Here is a 14,174-nt window from a genome sequence, read left to right as displayed (position 1 = left end):
CATCAAGCCGAATAGAGCTAGAGAGCCTTTTCACACCACGCAAGGGGGATAAAGGTGTAAAAAAGACAGTAATGAGCTGAGTAGATGAGTGTGGATGTAGAAGCGGAGTCCGAATCATAGTAGCCTCATGAAGATACAGTGCAAGGCATCTCTGATCATAGTAGCTGAAGAAATCATAGAGAGAGAAACACTCTCTAAACAAACAAAAGAATCTCCCTCTGATCTCATAGTAAATAGGGCATCAGAAAAGAAACTGAGCTTCATTTTCCACCTCCCCCGAAGTACAGAACACACAAGTCCGCTCCTCTCTGGCAATTTGATGATCTGACTGAGCTCGAAGATGGTGAGAACCAACTCTGAAAGAACCTAAAGAAATCCGCAGGACATGAGACCAACGCCGTGAGAGATAGCTGGGCTGGGTAATATTCTGGGAATTTATCTTTAAATGTAGTCTTAAGACTTTGTAAATCTCTACATATAGTAGCATCTTCCACAATAATAAGAAAGCTATTGTCCTTTAAACTAATAAGATTAGGATAATAGTCAACTACTAAAAATAATTAACATATTTATCAATAAGAATTAACAATTTTGTAAAGTCAGAGCTGTAAAAATAGAGATTATTGAATAATTGCTTAGGCCGAGTGTGAAGGTGCATTCCTTTGTTGGAAAGTTGGAATATAATGATTTATTCTATTTTCATCTATGTGGGCATGAGGTAGAATTTATTATATCACTTATTACATTAAGTTTTGTGCCATCCAAAATAATAAATATTGTGAATGATCCTTCGCCTTCACCGACCATATTTCCTCCGCATAAATACTTGATGGAAGGCACATTTTCCTCACTTCTCTGTTATTCTGGGCATCCTATACTTGGTTTCTTAGCTATTATTATTGAAGAGGATCAGTTAAGTACACATATACATAGAAGGTATGTATTCATATTATCAAATATAACTGCTTCAATCTGGGTCACTTACTAGTTGACCAATCTCCTCTATTTTTCTGGCTCTATTAATCTACTGGCCTTGCAACTTTTGGTCATAAGAATTGTTCCTAGTAAGACAAGGCCTTGACTATGTGACAGAGAGATTAAAGAAGAGGAGAAGCTGCTATACAAGTTGTTGTGTTTGGTATGCTCTTAAAAAACAACTTTCTCTATTTTGCAAGTTGTTAAAACTTGTTTCATAGAATATAATATGATACTATTGAGAATGTGTCATTGATGTTAAAGTTTGTAACGCAAATTAAAAAATGCAGTTATAAAATCATATTGTGATCCATGACAAGTCAAGGTGTCTTTTCCGTAAATATACTGAAGATAATTTATAGTTGATATGTTGCTAGATATAAATCGGGAAATGTAAGTATAAATCTGGACATGAACATTTTACAATATCCTTTAATATATGATCATTATTTTATACGAGGGTCAAGGGAATACAATATTAGAAAGCGTACCAAGAAGGCAAGTCTCCTTGTTTGATATGAGGTGGTTGACTATGGACCAGTTTGGAACATCTCATTGGAAATTTACGTCAACGCAGGTTGTCCTCAAGCCCCACACCCATCTACCCTGTCAAGTCACCGTAGGCATTCATGGACGGCAGGCATTCATTTCGGTAGGTGAGATTTTTGAATTTGAACGTTGAGAGGGAAAATTGAATGTGATAAAAGGAATGTCATTCATTCAAAAAAAAGAAAAAAAGAAAGAGAGAGTGCAGATCAAGCAGATCTGATTAGAAGTTGCAGAGAAGAACAGTGGAAGAAGATCAGCAGATCCAGTCTTTAGAGTGTAGAGAAGGAAGTTTGTTTATTTCGTGTTTGCAGTTGCATGTCTTCTCTCTATTCACTCTGTAAGTTTATTGTTCATTGGATTCGACCTGTGAAGCAGTGATTGCTCCAGGCGCTTTTGTATACAGCCATTAGAGCTGCAAGTTTAAAGTTCGAAGTATTAAAGCCGGTTGAAGTTTTAGGGTAAATTTAGAGTTTTTTTTTTTTCTTCTGGTTGAAGCCGAATGCTCCCAGATTTGTAATGTTTTTAAATTTAGTTGAATACAAGAAATCAAGCATACTCGAATCCATTCTTCTTCCTCTTCTATTCATTGCATTTGAGTAATTTATTTGAAAGATTAAAGCTATGGCTCTTTGGTTTTAATGGTGAAAGCATTCACGTTGAAATATTTCCTAAGTTATATTTCTTAAGTTTGAAATAGAGCACTTGGCATCTTCTTTCTCAGTTGGAGCCGAGCTCACTCGGCATCCATTGGTGCCGAGCAATTATTGTGTGCCGAGCTCACTCGACACCTATTTCCTGTCACTCGGCACCTTCATGTGCCGAGTAAAATTGGCACTTGGCACCTTCATGTGCCGAGCAATTTTTTAAAGTTCCGAGTATAAATTGTTTTTAGATTTAGGATTGTGAGTTGGTTTTAATCTATATTTCTCACATATCTAAAGGTTCCAAAGAGCACTGAAATACATTAGTTTGAACCAACGTCCATAGGCAAAAAAAAATACTATCTACGGTTGAATAAATTTTGTACTTTATAAATGATTTAAAATACAAGCTTGATGAGGTGCATAGTTTATGGTGTGGCACCATATTACTTTTGGGACACACAAATTCCAAATATTTTGTTTCCTTTGTAACTATTGGGAAGCCACGACACCGCCACGTGGCTTGGAGAATCCACATCATTTCAGTCATTTGGGTTGCAATTAAATTATGGTTCATTATTAGGCTGTCTAAAACCCAGACAGGTGTCAATAACATATCAAAATAATATGTTTATATTAATTACAACAATCAATTTCAAAATCAATGATAGTTAGAACTGAATAAACATTCATCTTCAGATGTTAGCAAAAGGTTGTGAATTGGCTAGGTGATAAGAACCATATATTACTATAAAGTTCCATCATAGGAGGCGGTTCGTATTAAATTTATAGATGCAGATAAGGATTGAAGTTTTCTACACTTAAATATACTTAGAAAGTAATTTACAAGTATACCAAAATAGTGACTCATTATATTTCAATAGTGAAATAATTTGTTCCCTATACTGGTAAATACAACTTTTTAAAAATTTACCTAGCGAGTTCAGATTCAAATTGATTTAAGTTATGTAACTGTTGAATATTTTGGGAAATAAAGTTGTATTAGTCTATTAGAGAATGTGCAGGCTGTAATACATGTTCAAGATAAGCTTATCATTTTGGTGTGTAAGATAAAGAATTAGTTCTACTTCAGAATAATATTCTGCACTTGATATTGAGGAGAGGATTATATGTTTTTTCTCAAGCTACAAAGGAACTTTGAATACTTTCAGACTTGAATATATTGCATAGAGAGTTAAACAATACATTCTACTCTATTCATAAGGGATTTCACAAAATTTTGTGTTTTTATTGAGTTGGTGCTCATATTCTTGAGTAGGTGCTCAAGTTTAAAAGAGTTGTTTTTATCTAAAAGGGGTTTGTAGCTCTTTAGGGTTGAATTGCAATTTTTTAAACTTGGATCTTAGATCTTGTGCATAGTCTCTTGTACTTATTGTAGTGCTTACCCCTAGTTCACATTTTTGTTATCATTGTCAAATTCCTTGGGCTGATTTTATGCATTGATTAGTTTTAGAGATACTGGATTTACAATACTATGATATTATTTCATGACTTTGATTACAAATATATCGGTTATAATTGTTTAGTTGATTTCATTTCACATGACATTAATGATGATTCCTAGTTAGTAAATGTGTTTTCTTTCATAACAATGTTAACATCATGTTTTTAATGATGATTATGTTGTATTGATAGAGATGCATTATTTTATGTATGCATTTGATGTTAGACTTGTGATTTTTACGATACTTACCCCATACTTGCATGTGTATGGTGTGTGTGTTTATTTTATCTTTTTGTTTGACATGTTTGATGTGGTTAAGGGAGGGAGTCGTAGTCACCTGCTAGTCGGGATCTACACAATGAACCACTCCCTACCATTGTCTGTTTAGTTCAGATATATTATATACATGTACATGTTTATCTTTTATGCAAGATGTAGGTACCAAGCATCGACTTCCCTGAATTGCAGGATGAGCGTGCCCTATTACAAATACTCAAATAGTGAGAATGGGAAGATAATGATCAAGTCCAATCTTAGCCATAAGCTTATAATACTTGTCTTGCAGGGAGGACTCGTAACAGACTGTCTATCTTTTTAAAACCCGTGAGTATTTTGTGCGTATGTTGTTTTGTGAGTCTTTAGTAAATTTTTTGTTAATTAAGTCTAATTAAAAGATTAAATTAATAACTTAATTTAATGAAAATTAGTATGACATTTTAATATTTAATTATATTTAATTAATTGAGAAATTAATTAAATAAAAAGAATTGAATTCGAAGATAAAAGCTATAAGATTAAATTTAGAACATGATAATATTTATTTAATTTAATAATAATATATTTAGAGTTCATTTTTAAATAAATGCTAAATATTATTGTTATTTAAGTTAATAAATATTTATCAAATTAAACATTCAAAAATATATTAAAAGAGAAAGATATTAAATTATGAAAAAGATTTAAGTTCACATGAATGAGTTTAAAATATAAGAAATTAATTAAAAGATAAAATATGTGCACTTGATTAAGATATTTTAATAAAGTTCGCATGAGATTAAAGTTATAAATTTATTAAAGTGAAGTCAAGTGAAAAATTAAATAAAGTAATTTAATAATTCACTTAGCATGCATGAAAGGAATAATAAAATATTATCTTAATTAAAAATGAATTAATTGTGCATGAAAGAATTAATTAAATAAAATAATTGCAATTTTAGAAGTGGTGGTGACAGAAAACCCTAAAGGTAATTAGATTTTTTATTAGGGGTTTTCGGGTCATTATTGCAGACACAGGTTTTGGAGAGCAACTTAAAGGGTTTGGAAAAGAAAGGAATTTCTCCTGGCTTGAAGGATTTTGCGTAGGAATTTTCATCTTATTGTCAAAGTTTAGCATCAGTACGAGGTAGGGTTTGAAATCCCATGAATGCATTTTCAAATTGAAAAATATCTGTTTGCTCTGTGTTTGTTTTGGTGGTTGAAATTTTGTTTGTCATCTTAATTGTTGTCCAGATCTGATTAATTGAAATGAGTCTTTCATTATTCATATTTATAAAGAAAATCGTAGAGAAAATTAATTTAAATCACGTAGGGTTTGAAAGAAAGGTAAATTCTAATATAGGAAAAAAAATTCAATCATTTATAAACAAAATATATATATGTATTGCATTTTTTTTTAATGTGATCATGGGAAAGAGAGTTTATTAATTTTATTGAACTTTATATGAATTAAAATTTATGAAACATAATAATAAAATTTTCTTTTAAAAAAAAAGAGATATATTCTAAACATGTTTCATTTATATCAAAAAAAGAAGAATAAAATAAAAATTAATGGTTTTATGGGGTTTGTTTACCACCCCCACCCCCCCTCCCCCCCACCATGGCTTTAAGCCGTTGGCAGTCCCTGCTGACGTAGGTACTGCGTAGGCAAGCTAACGTAGGCCCTGCATCAATAGGCTTGCCGTACGGCAGCAAAGCCTTTAAAAAAGGCTTGTGCTTGCTTTATTAAGCAATGCACTTTTTAATATTAGGTTATAAAATTGCAATATATTTAAAATCATTTTTTTAAAAAGAAATTTATAATGTTTTAAATGAAATTAAATTTATATTATTAATTAGTAATAATTTGTTAATAAATTTATATTGTTAATTATTAAAATTTTATTATTAAATTATAATAAAATTTAGCAAATTTTTAATTAATGAATTTGATAAATAAACGCTATTAAAATTTATAATTTTTTTATATTTAATTAATAAGTATTGTCATTAATATTATTTAGTAAATAATAATTAAATAATATTAGAATGGTTTTTGTTTAAATATATGTGTATTAATTAACTTAGTTAAAGTCTTATTTAACTAAGGTTAACTAATAAAAGAAAGATATTTGAATCAAGTATTGAACTTATTTAAATTATCGATAATAATGACCTTAATAAATTGAGAATCTTATACACTTAAACGTTCATTGAAATGTAAATTGAAAACATTATTTTTGACTCTATTGTGTCTTTTCAAATCAAACCCAACTATGAATTGTATTGTTTGTTTGCAATATCTATGCTTTTGGATTTTGGAGTCGATTAGGTGTTGACCAGTCTAGGATGTACACCAGAGGTTTTAATGAAATTTCTTTGATACCATTTATGTGGCTGGATGTTATGATGTGTTTTGTGATTCATATTGGAGATTATATTTATGAGATTTTCTTGTGGAGCATTTATGTGTTCTTGGATGGGAGAACCATCTTGTTATCAGGTTGCCTATTAAGGAACCAAATTTGATCATTATGAGTGTTGTGGTATGGGAAACAACTGTGTTTTTATGTGCTTAGGAGAGGTTGTCTAGGTATGTGACTTGGGAGTGGCTTGCAGTAGGGGTCTGGGACCCAAAGTGGTCACTATTAGGGTAACCTAATGCAAGTTATGTAATAAGTGATAATCTAGTAATTAAAATTGTTTGGGGGGAAACACACTAAAAAGATAAGTTAGAGATATTTGATCCACCCATGTCTTGGGTGCTTGTATAGACTAAGGATGGGAATGAGATGAGTGCCTCGTCTTCTTGAGAGGGCCTTTTGGTTTCCACATGTGTGATGTTGGGGGTCTAGGGTTCAGAGTAACCAGTCTAGGGTAACTCAACACTTGAGGGTCCGGGGTCTATTAAGAGATCATTCCAGGGTAACTCAAGCAGCCATGTGATGACACTCCCTAGTATGTAGCTTGAGTCTCCTCTATAGATTTTGTGTACCTCTGGTGGTGTACTTATTGTTGGATGTGTTTATTGTGGTTATTACTTTCATTGAGGATGATTGGTGACTCATGAATGATGTACTCTTGATATGTGATTTTTGACTTGAGGTGATTATCTTTCGTTGACTTTATCTTATGATCTTAGTATTTGATTTATACTTGGTTCATGTATGATGTTTGGTTATGTGGAGTTGGTATTGAATTGAGTGTTCTTACTTTTGGATTATCTTATCTTCTTTAGTAGCATGTGTTACCTTTGAGATAGTTTTGGCTACTAGGTATTCCATGCCTAGGAATGCTTTATGTTTGATAGTCGTTTGTGGATAGTTCATTATCTTCCCTGCACGGTGGGAGTGGAAGCTTGACTAGGTAACGACGCGGTCAGGAGGTAGTGTCTTCTTACCATTTGGGTTTCCCTTACATTGCTAGCTGTTGGATGTTTGTTGCAGAAGATGTACCTTTATCATTCTTATTTCTTATCTCAGAGACTTCTTTTCAGATGATGTATATATGTTATCATGTAATTCTGATATATTGTATCTATTCTCACATACCCTGCGACATGTGCAGTGGATGTTATTAATTGGATGTACTTTTATTGTATTGTTTATACTTATGCATTTGCTTATGTGATTATGTATCTGTTATTCCTTTATGATCTTGAGACATTGTACTTGGAACTTAAACTAATTAATTTAAAATTATTAAATGTGACTCAATGTAAAGGAACCCTTGAGTCATTGAAACTGTATCTATATTTGCATATGTGTATTTGATGTGTATGTTCATATTGCTTCCGCATTAATGTTATCTTGATATTGTTTAAACTTAAAAAAAAAAAATAGTTCAGTAAACATTGTAACATGTTAGGTTTATTTATTTTGAGTTCCCGAGCAGAACGTTACACTTATTTTGTGTTTACATTAACTTCTATATGATACTCATAAAGTAAATCAACCAGTAAACTAAATTGGTTAAAGATCTTCTATACTGCTAATTCAACCCCAACCCCCCAGTATTGTCATTGTGTTATTCTAAAAGTATGCCAATGGAGTATTTGGGGGATTATGGAGCTCTTGTTATTTTTATTGTTTTTCAATCATTGAAGTAGTTGTTCGTTGTCGGAATTGTTTTAGTAATACGAATTTTATGAAATAAGGATGGAAAGTACATGCCAAAAAGGATTGGTTTTCCTCTTGGACCTTGGGATGGTCGTTCATTGGAGAGATGTTGGAGCTCATATCTTATGGATATTAAACAAGGCCTGAGAGATTCATGGATAGAATAAGGCAATTGTAAGTTCATTACATATACTATTTTAAATTGTTGAAGTGTATTTTTTGCTATGGATTTTGTACTGTAGACCAGTTGTGTATAGAACCTACTTTGGCTTTATGATTCAAATCGTGCTTGCAAGGTAAATGGGTGTCCATGCATCTATGGTCCTATAAATGGGTAAACTTAATAGTGTCAACCAGTTGAATATAGAATCCTCTTTACCTTAATGATTCAATTCCTGCTTGTAAGAGAAATGGGTGTCCATAAATCTTGGAGTTCTTATAGAATACTTTAGCCTCTGCGTTCTATAGATGAGTGAGCTCGAGTCATTGTTTTTATCATTACTCTCTTCCCGTAACATTTTATTCTACAGAATTGTGTGTTTAAGACATTTGATTTTTATATCACTGGGTATGTTTGAACCGTTGATTTTTGTTAGTAGTTGTGTTTGGGCCTTGCAATTTGATGAGTGGGTGTGTTAGTACCTTCCAATTTGATGAGTAGGTGTATTTGAACCATTGAATTCTGCGATTGGTTGATCTTGAGAAATTATGTTCCATAACAGGGTATGTCAGAGACATTGGCATCTATAAGTGGGCTTTCCTAAACGTTTGAAAGCTAATATAAGTAGACATGCTTGAACCATTGATTTCTAAAAGTTGGATATCCTTCAACTCTGGATTTTCTTAAGCAGGTGATCCTCGACTATTCGATTCTTTAAGAGAGCATACCTTTATGATTGAATTCTGAGAGCTCCTTCCATAGAATAAGATTCTATAATGTTATGAACTAGAATCTATTCTGTCTTGTGCTTGTAGAATAACATGGTACCCAAACCTAAAATCCTTATTTGGCAAATTTCTCTTCTACGATATTATTATCCTTTTCATCTATTTCCGTCATTTGACCTGGTTCTTTCTTGCAGATCTTTAATTTTGTGCTAGAAAGCTTGGAGTGTTGATTTTGACTAGACACAAAAAAATTACCAAGCATCTTGATTCCCAAGCATGTCAAATAACTACATAATAGAGACTTCATAGAGACTTTTCCTACACTCAACATTCTTCCAACCTACCCATAATTATAAGGAAAGAACATATTTTGTCAATAGTATTTGCATTATCTATATTCGAGTGTAGAAACTCATGATAACTCTAATACACCTTGTGAAAGGCGGATGGACAAAATGTAATTGATATCAAAGCACATTGAGTATTTTAACAATGATTTAGGTGGATGGATTGGATCCACAATAATAATTGAACACAAAATACATAGTACATGCACTTATAGAAATTATAAAATGATTTCATTGCCTAATCCTTCATAGAAAAAAAATTACATTGTGCCTCTTTATACAGGACTTTGATTGTTTCTGGAAACATCTAAATTAACCGACATAAGACAAATAGACTTTTTTAGAGCTATCTACACATAAATGACTTCTAAAATCTAACCCTATCCAACAATTTCTAGAATTCTCTATTAAGCCTTTACATTTGAGGGGAAATTATATTCCAACACTCTCCCCTAATTTTAACCTCAAATGTTGTTACATACATATGCCAAATGCTAATTTCCAATAATCTTCATATCCGTTAATGCCATCATGAATAGTGTCTTCCAAGGCTATGACCTTTAATTTTTACAAACATTTTGTAAGCAATTGGCTGCCAACAATTTCCTTTTTTCACATAATCCATTGATAATCTTGATTTATTTGTCACAAATGTTGGGGTTCACTAATAACCTTTTGCCTTTTTGATGCCTTGCTCTAATATGTTTCCCAATGCTGCTACATTCCTTTGTACACTTGAACATTTGTACCTGAATAAACCTCTGATCATTCATGCAATTTTTTGTCAATTTGATCTATAGCTCTATCCACAATCCATTTTTATACAACCTGCCATAAAATCTTTATTGCACTTTGTATTCCAACATGTCTTATCACAATGATTTTTAAGCCACAAATATTACAAGGATGTATATCCCAACATCTATCCTTTCTATGTCATTTCCTATTATAGTGTGAACATTGCCCAATATGCTTTCAATTGATTCTTTTGAACCTTTATTCATCTTTCCACTTCTTGCATCATATCCAAGACCTACATATTTTAGCCTGACTGTAGTCCTAATCAGATTCCTTAATTCCTGTTCATCCTTTACTAAACTTTTACTTTTGAAACCCATTCCTTCCATAATCTTCAAACTAACACTATTATTATCATAACAAATGAAATCTGCAAACTTCTTTTCATTTTCGTTCTTACACTCTTCATCACAAACACTTTCAGCTTCAACAAAATCACATTTCTCAATCCCATAATCACTTAAATCATTTTTCACAAGATACTTCACATACAAATCATTTCACATTTAAACATTCTTTCTCTTGTTTCAAAGTAGATAATTCCTTCTTTAACATACTATTTTTTCTCTTCCAATTTCTTCACATTTTCTTCGATTTTTTTTTTTTTCACAACATCATCAAACAACTTTAACTTTTCTTCCTATTCTTTATTTTGCTCTCTAAGCTTGCATGTTTCCTTCACCTGCTAGTTATGTACTTCTTCCACAAATTTTAACTAGTTTTCTAACTCTTCAATTTCCTCTATGTAGACACTAATTTCATTTAACAATTTAGACTTTTCTTCTCCTATTTCATTTCTTACTTTTGCCAATTTCTCTTGCAAAATATCTTTTTCACACAATAATCTTACATTTTCTTTCTTCACTATCACTAATTCTTCTTCTAATTTATTTGTCTTCTCTTTCTAAACTCTACCAGCTTTTCCCATTAAAATCAACAATTTAACACAATAATTATAAATTCCTTTTTACATCCAAATTTTTAATTAAATCTTCAAACAACTTGAAACAAACCCTACATAAATATCAAACTTGATTCCATGTCATATCCATTTTTTTTCTTTTAACGAAAATAAGAGAATTTTTTAGATGACCATACCTTTTGTTCTTTACTCTATCCTTTCTGCTTTACAAACACTTTGGTTCTTTCATAATCTCATGAAAAGTCTTCTTTCCACTCATTTCTATTGTTCTCAATAATGTGCTTTCTTGCTGACTTGCCCTCTTTCCTTTTTCTCATAGTTGCTCAACACTTCGTGTGTGTGTTCTTCTTCAAAAGAATTGTCTTTTCTATAACACAAATCAATCCTCCATATTTTAGCAGCACCAAAACATCGCTTCCTCTTTAATCAGCAATTTTGTCCACTTGGCTCTGATACCAAACTGAAAGAGGTGGATGGATTGGATCCACAATAATAATTAAACACAAAATAGTACAGGCACTTATAGAAATTATAAAATGATTTCATTGCCTGATTCTTGATACAATAAACATTACATTGTGCCTCTTTAATAGAGGTCTTTGATTGTTTCTGAAAATATCAAAATTAACTGACATAAGACAAATAGACTTTTCTACAGCTATGTACACAATAATGACTTCTAGAACCTAACCCTATCCAACAATTTCTAGAATCCTCTATTACACCTTTACACTTCATTTGAAAAGAAATTACATTCCAACATTAAGTTCTCCATCTTCTCAATTTGTATAACGAAGAACACCTAGATTTCCAAAGATCACAACTCTTTAGTGATCATTATCATTGTGAATATATATATAGAGTCCACATAGAAGGGATAAGGGATATTAGAGATAATTTTTAATGCATATTCTAGAGCGGATTGAAACGTAGGAAAGGAATAAGAATCTAATTAAAGCAATGAAAATGTATACATTACACTAACCTCTTCAGGGCATCGATCATCATCAACAACTCAAGGTATCAATTCATCATCAGCAGGAAATGTGTGAAAGAAAGCTCTCAGTCAATACACATCCAATATTGGGTTTATGAATAAAGTGATTGACATGCACAGAAAGGGAGTAGTTGTGAACAGTATCAATTCTACAATTATAAAAGTTATAATACGCTGAATTAGAGCCCTTTGTAATCACATGTCAGCAGGGAGAATAAAATCACTGATTATCACAGACCAAGATTCCATATGAAGAAAAATAAAATCAGTCGACTGTAAGAAGCATGAGTAAGAAGCTTGAAGTGATTAGGAAAGAATAAAGGAACAATCATCACTAGGAAGATAGTCATCATAGAATTATAGCCAGTGATCCTAGACAGAAAGACATTATAAAGAGTGATAAGAAATTCCAGCAGCGCATTCACAAGGAGATAACATAGTCAAAAGGGAAAGAAAAAGTGAGAACAATAATAATTTTATTTAGTATCACAGGAGTGTAAGAAGACCAGTCAAGTATATTTAAAATTGTAAAATATTATACATTCATTCAACATTATATCCCGGCAGGATAGAATTCGTTAAGTGACACGTGAGATATCTTTTGGGTACCTTGCACTAACAAAGCAACTTTTTGGTGACGTGGAGGTCTCTTGGTGGAAGAAAGTTTGAATTAGTTTTTCATGGCCTAAGTGTAACCTTTTTCTCTCAATTTTAGTTTACAATCGTTGTCTCACTTGGGATAATCTCTGCAAGAGAGGCTTCCAGGGGCCTTCCCTCTGTGTTCTTTGCCGCAATAGTGAAGAGACTATATCTCACCTTTTTTTCCAGTGCCCCTTTGCCAAACAGATTTGACACCTCTGGTGGAGTGTGTGGGGATGCACGTGCTGGCATGTGTCCTCTTTGTCTAAATTCTATGACCATTTGGGCCATTCCCCTTCCAAGACTTCTTTTCTTCAAGTTGCTTAGACTATTGGCCCTTCCCTTATTTTATGGCATGTTTGGCTTGAGAGGAATAGAAGGATCTTTCATGATTTGCAGTTTGAGATCAAGCACCTGTGGGGGAGAATTGCTAATTCTCTTTAGGAAACACTCCTTGCTAAATGTGACATCGGCGGGGGTTTGATCCTATTGATGCTAGTATTTACTCTCGCCTCTCCTTTCCTCTTCAGGGTTGTTCTCCCTTGATCCCCCACACTCGCTCTAGGAATCGAGCTAAGCAACACCCTCAGTGAGTTAATTGTCAGGGTCGTTGGTCTCCTCCTAAGGTGGGAACTCTTAAAATCAATACCAATGGTTCTTCTTGGAGAAATCATGGTCCGACTGGTATTGGGAGAGTTGGGCATGATAGTTCTAGCAATATCTAGTTTCTGTTTTCTACTTACAAGGGTTACTATACTAATAACCTCATGGAACCCCTGGCTATCTTGGTTGCAGTGGAATAATGTTGTCTACGTGGCTAGAAAATAATCTTCTGTGAGACTGACTCACAGGTGGTTGTGAACTTATTGCATAATAGGAACCTTGTGCATGTGGATTGGCATTTGGCTCTGGTTATTCAACAGATCATTTAGTTATGCAATTCTTTGGATTCTGTGTCCTTTATGCATAACCCTCGTGAGTGGAACGGTGTGGCTGATTGTTTAGCTAAATGGGCCTCTCAGCAGGGGCCAGCTTGGAACATTCTTGATCCTAGGATGCTTCCCCTTGATTTATCTCAGATGCTGGATCAACTTGTGGACCAGGATAAAGCTATGTAGTTCTGTTTGTTTCTTGTGTTGTTCAACTCTCTTTGATATTCAATAAAATTTTTTACCCCTCTTTTAGTAAAGTGACACGTGAGATATAATTTTGCATTATTACACCAGTGTACAATTTTTGAAGAATTCCTATCTTATGTGGTCCTTACATTTCACTTATTTGATATTTCCATTTTGAATACCATTACCAAACAATTTGATTGAATTACTGAATATTGGATATCATCAAACTATCTCATAGATTACATATCTAAGAATCATATCAAAAGTCCTGTTAGGAGATGTTTTTATTATACAAATCAAAAGAAAAATTACATTGGTTATCCTTTAAAGATTGACAATAGAATCAAGAACATAATTTATAAAGGTCTCAAGCTAATTGTTCCTAAATTTCAAGACTTCTAAAGTGGGGACATTATAGTGGATTTATTATTGTACTCTATCAAGCATAGTCAATAT

Source organism: Cupressus sempervirens, chromosome 7 (assembly GCF_028749045.1).
Source record: "Cupressus sempervirens isolate cs-2001-9-10 chromosome 7, ASM2874904v1, whole genome shotgun sequence".
Taxonomy (NCBI): Eukaryota; Viridiplantae; Streptophyta; class Pinopsida; order Cupressales; family Cupressaceae; genus Cupressus; species Cupressus sempervirens.
This window is presented reverse-complemented; position numbering follows the sequence as displayed.